The 5,639-nt window shown below is 44.7% G+C and overlaps 1 pseudogene; it reads right to left on the bottom strand.

Annotated features, from left to right (window-relative positions):
• Window positions 1–1,607: 1,607 nt before the first annotated feature.
• Window positions 1,608–5,531, bottom strand: LOC109466432 (annotated as a pseudogene).
• Window positions 5,532–5,639: the final 108 nt, after the last annotated feature.

The following is a 5,639-nucleotide window of genomic DNA, read 5'->3' as shown; positions in this document are numbered from 1 at the left end:
TTATTTTCTTTCGTTTCTTTTTTTTTTTTTTTTTTTGAGAACAGACGAAATCAATGCACGCGCGGATGTCATCCATAAAATTAAGGCGGTGTGGCCTCAAACAGAGCCAACCAGGCCGAACACTGCCGGTAAGGTCCGCTACTGTTCGGCTGTGCCAACCGAACCTTAAATTTCATAATGTTTGAAATAAATTGGGTGTGGACTGGCGGGGGTTGGGCCGTGGACGGCTAGTGGTTGGTTGGTGTTAGTTATTATGTCAATAGTGTCCGGAGCGTTTTCAGGGGTCATATTTGACTCAAATTTAACTCAAAGTCGATTCGTATAGAAAGGCAGGCGTGGTGTAAACATGGTCGGATTGCTCCCGAACTTCAGCCAACCTTAGGTTTGTGACCGGGCGGAAGGTTCTGAATGTGTGACGGGTTTAAATGTCCCTGGATACTCGCTATCTTGCCTCGTGGATCCCGTCCTGACTATACCAAAAGGATCTGCTTGAAGATTGCAAGGCCACACAAGGCAAGACCAACCAGTTTTGGACACGAACCAGTTTCCGCCAGTTCTCAGAAAAACGTATGTCACATGCGGTCATAAGCAATGAGAATTTTGTTGATGAAATTAATCTGTACATAACATTTTACTGCATACGCCATCCACCTGGGCTCATTGAACTTTGAGACGTTTTTCCTCGACATAGTGTTCGCCTACAATGCTATTTCGTGGACAAAGGGTCCAGAAGTCGATAAACCTTAGAATTAAATGCTGCATGTATACAGCCCACTTCAGTCAATGATGGCAGAGTCTCTTGTCGCGCGATCGATTACGACGGATGAGTAGGTCATTTGCCAAGGTGGGCCCTCATGTGGGAATGAAGACCGACTTTGGACGCACATGAACGTCCACAGACGCTGTATCAATATGACCGTGGTAAAATCCTAATTGATACAGCTTCGGCTATGGCTGAACAGTGTCCTATACGAGAAAGGTAGTCTCTGTCACATAGGGCACATCTCATCAGCTCTATTGCAGGGTTCTTTTCTCCTGATCCGCTCTCTTCTGTACAGTGCATCAGTCTAGCTTCTCACGGTGTAAACCTCCAGCTGGCTCAGTCATACTGGCAAGGTCCTCCCACTGATCTGTGTCAATGCCAATGTAAATACTTTGACTTTATTCGGATCCACAATTAGCGTACAAACTGTAGCTATTCTTCCTGTGGTCCATTCTGACATGTACACACATACGACACATAGGGAATATATCAAACATAAACTAACATGCAGCTGCGCAAAAATACTAACACACAGCATCTATATACATCATTACAAGGATTGTATACATCATTACATCCTTATATTACAACTTCATCTCGTTCCAGACACTAGCCATTCTGTACAGAAATCTCTTTTCTGTGCATTCGTTCTGGGTTTAGAAAGGCGGACAGTCTGTGAGTCCGATGTTCTGGCCTATGTGACTGTAATGTGATGTTCTTATACAGGGAAACAGGTTGTCTTCCATTCATTATTCTACTGAAAGTCCTCAGTCCTTTCTGATGGATCCTGTCTTTCACTGTTTGCCATCCTAGTATCTTCGGTATCCTGTCCTTGCTTGTGTACCTGTCACATCCCAGGGCGAGCAGGGACTGCTGCAATACATGCAAAAGTATTTTATGACTGTGGGATTCTGTGTTTATCACTGATTCGTAGCGTGTTTCTATAGCGGCATCCCCTATACGTAATCCGGAATGGTTTCATACTGGTGGTTCTCAATGTTGTCTTCCGCTGCTCTGCTTCCAGTGCGGTTTCTGACAAAATCCACCTCTGCTTGTGCATTGTAATACTCTGGGATCGTCTCGTAGCCGTCTGCATCATTTGTATCGCTCAATCCGTCGTTATTCTCATAGTGCTTGGTCTCGCCATGTTTGAAAACTTGGTGAGAATTGTTTAACACTAGAGCCGATGCCTGGCCTCCAGGTTGTAGGATAGCTGCTTGAACGCCGCTAGCGTCAGACAGTTGAGGAAAGTTTTGTTGCAGCCCTCTCAGTCTGTTGCGCCTTCGCAAACAAAGAAACAAGACACAGGCAGCGGCTACGACAGTTACTACATTGCTGCATACGATAGTGACATTAATGTGCAAGCTAACGGGATGGACGTCGCCGTCATTTTCATTATGAGATGGCAACAGATAAACGTAGTCAACTTCCTCCAAACCGTCGCTACTTGGGCGAGCCGAGGTGGTTATTATGTTGTCTTTTTGCCCTGTGTTTGAAGTCACGGTTAAGAGGGCGGTGTGTGTTCCACTGGGCATGTGTGGTGCTGTGACTTCACACGTGTAACTGGCTGTATCCAGCACTGAAACTCGCGTGAGCCGCAAAACCGACACGCAGCTTCTGTTGTAGTTTGAGAGAAATCCCTGCGTGTCTTCGCGGAACAAGTCCTCTAGCGTCCAGGTTTCAACCGACGAAGTGGCAGGGTTTGCCCGCACCCAGGTAAAGTTGAGTCCCGCCATGCAGTCCGTCTGGCAGGTGAAGGAGACATCATCGCCCGCTCTCACGGTCTGGTTGCCGGGTATCACTGTGACGTCTGCCGGCGCCTCACATCGGAAATCTTCGATACGGGCGTCCTTCAGTTTCTCGAACTTCGAACAATTGATATCCCACGCTTTCGGTGTGGAACTTTCTTCCAGCCATCGTCGGTATCCCCACAGTTTGCAGTCACAGAGAACAGCAGTTTGCAGAATCGAAATGGAAGAAATATTCCTGATTTGCCACAGATCGACAGGAAAAAGTTGTATGGCGTTTCCATCGAATGAAGCAAATTCTAAACTTGAGAGGAGACCCAGCGCTAGAGGTAGGCGTTTTAGGCGATTTGTGTCCAAATTCAGAGAAAGCAGATCTCGAAGCCCAACAAAGGCTTCCAAGTGAATATAATCAACGACGTTATTCTGCAGGTTCAAATGTTTCAGCTTTCTGAGGCCCCAGAAAGTCTTTTCCTGAAGTCGCTGAATGCTGTTGTGTGGAAGTTCTAGTCGCAATATACTATTGACACGTTGAAAGCACATGGGAATGAGTGTCTTCACTTGACATCGTTTTATCGTGATTTCTTCTAGATAAAGTAGCGAGGGAAAATCCTCTTGCTTTATTGACTTGATTTCTTGTAAGAATAGAAAGAGACTACTCGTTTCCAATGGCAACGGATATGGGATAGTTGTATAGATATGTGATGCTGTTTGACCACACACAACGTTAAGATACGTGTCCACTCTTCTACAGGTACAGCGGTTTAAGTCGACACAAACGTCACTGAAAACAGTGAAGGGCGCTACACAGAGAAGCAGAAGGCCGATAATCAGTTTCATGCTGATGCAGGTATTAAAGCAGCCTGCACGTGTGTGAAGTTGTTGTTGCTTTGTCCTTGTTTAATGTGGTATCTTGGTTAGTCTCTACCAGACTAACTACGCTGGTTATATATAGGAGAATATTTGCCAGGGGAGTTTGGCCACCTTGTAGGTTTGACTAAGTCGTGGAGGGAAAGAAACTACTAGTACCTCCCCGCGGCCGGACTCCCTTGGCCAATTCTACTCCAGGAGAGCACGTCGAATTGGTTTCAATTCAATTTATTCTCAATGTAACGGAGGCTAGGTACATCTGCTTTTTCACATTCCGGCTAGGGTGACTTGGATATCCGCGTGTCTTTATCCATGACAAGTTCCAACATCAACACACGGTGAAGTACTGGACAGCAAATACGCAAATACGTGTGGAAGTGAGCCTAATAAAATCGTTGATACGTACTTTCCGTCCTCTGGTCATCAACGTCAGGTCAACAATAATTACCGAGCTGCCTGGCCGCTCCTTTCTGCCTCCAGAGACAGATGAAAGCGTCTGAAGCGCTCAGCGACCCGACCAGCGTCTGCCCGTTATAGCCAGACCACGGTAGCCAGACAGGTGTTTCTGTTACACTAATGCCTTACGTATAGAACCCGGCAGGCATAGCCGTACCCCTCTGAAAGATAGAACGTGCGAATTCTGTAATCATTCACATGCTGAAAATGAGATTTTCTACTTGACTGTACATTATATAAAGATGAACGCCAAGAGATATTCGATACTTTACAATTAGACAATATATGCAAGAAAATGTCAAAGCAGGACACGTTTAAACACTTGCTGTCATGCAAGAATGAATGTAATGACAAACTATGTAATTATGTTTCCAGATGTTTCGAAAAGAGAGAAGAAAGGGCAACTAACAGTAGATGATAGGTAGTATATAGTACTGTAGTTGTGATATATAGACTCTTCGCACTTAGCATTAGAATATAGCGTTCCAGTATGCAATACTCGTGTTTTTATTCTCTCGACCACATTTGGTCACATTTGTGCATTTATATAGCCCATCTGGGCAAGAACATGCAAGAAAGACTCATATCACTTGTAAGACTGATATTCACCTTGCGTGGATGTAGAAAAGTACCAGTGGCAACACTCTCCGTGGAATGGCAACTGCTGACAGCTTGATCTCAGCTGCAGACACGAGTGCACAGAAGACTAAATAGCAACATGGCAACCTGCTTCTGAAAAGGACTAATTTTCCTCCTATAGTCGTGATGCGTCACGCAACAACCGTGCATTGTACACGTGTATATTAGTCTGGAGACCTATATTATTGTGCGGCTATTGGAAAAAGGGAATATTCATGAGGATTATTGTTATGAAATGAAGTCCTATCTAGGTCAATGCATGCGCAGATGCAAGAGGCATGCGCAGTGCAACCCGAAAGAACACTCATGTATACGTACAAAATTGACAAATTTGCAATGTAAAAATATTTCCAAACAACAAACTGTGTAAATTCATTTGCTTTTATCTTCTGCTGCTTTTGCTTCACAAGTAAAAGCAGCATTTGCAGAAAAATCACAAAGCACCCCAGGTGTTTACTGTTGTTACTCCGTGCATGCAGGAGGTCAGTGACTTCCGAAAGGTGTATTTTGCAAGGACGATTTGTCCTTGATTGTAGTTAGTTTTGAAATTTCAGATTTAATTGTTTTTCATTTCCATTTGTGAATGTCCATGCCGTTTGTATTGAGACATGTAATTTACGCGCGCGCGCGCGCACACACACACACACACACACACACACAAAGAAACACACGCACACGAAAATATGGTGAAGTAAATAATACCTTCTGACCGCTAGATGTCCCCACTACACCGACTGAGCACTCCAGGCCTGGAGTTTGTTCTGGCCTCGGAGAATTGTACGCGACTACTTCTAAATACGTTTAGCACACCAAACACAACACAAATATTACATAGTTCATCTCAAAGCAGCTACTATGTTTTTAAAGTCTTGAAACACGCGTAACGTTTTGAGCTGACACGTGGTCTTGGCATGGAGACACAGGGAAGCCAGTGAGTGGCATGATTCATTCAATGCCACACGTTCAAATGAAAACTTGAAGACATACTTCCTTGAAAGAACTGAAGACAGACCTTGCCATGCTGCCATGTCCTCTGTACCTAGTTCAGCGTTCAGCATTGTAAGCGTTCAACGACAGCCAATGACATTGCTCCCCCAACGTACACTAGGACAACAAAAACCATTCCTCACTCCCCCAACACATGGACAGAACAAATTGTTCCTCAC

This window comes from Branchiostoma belcheri, unplaced genomic scaffold (genome assembly GCF_001625305.1).
Source record: "Branchiostoma belcheri isolate BF01 breed outbred unplaced genomic scaffold, Haploidv18h27 scaffold167, whole genome shotgun sequence".
In the NCBI taxonomy this organism is placed as follows: Eukaryota; Metazoa; Chordata; class Leptocardii; order Amphioxiformes; family Branchiostomatidae; genus Branchiostoma; species Branchiostoma belcheri.
The sequence above is the reverse complement of the archived record's forward strand: the minus strand, read 5'-3'. Positions and strand labels throughout refer to the sequence as shown.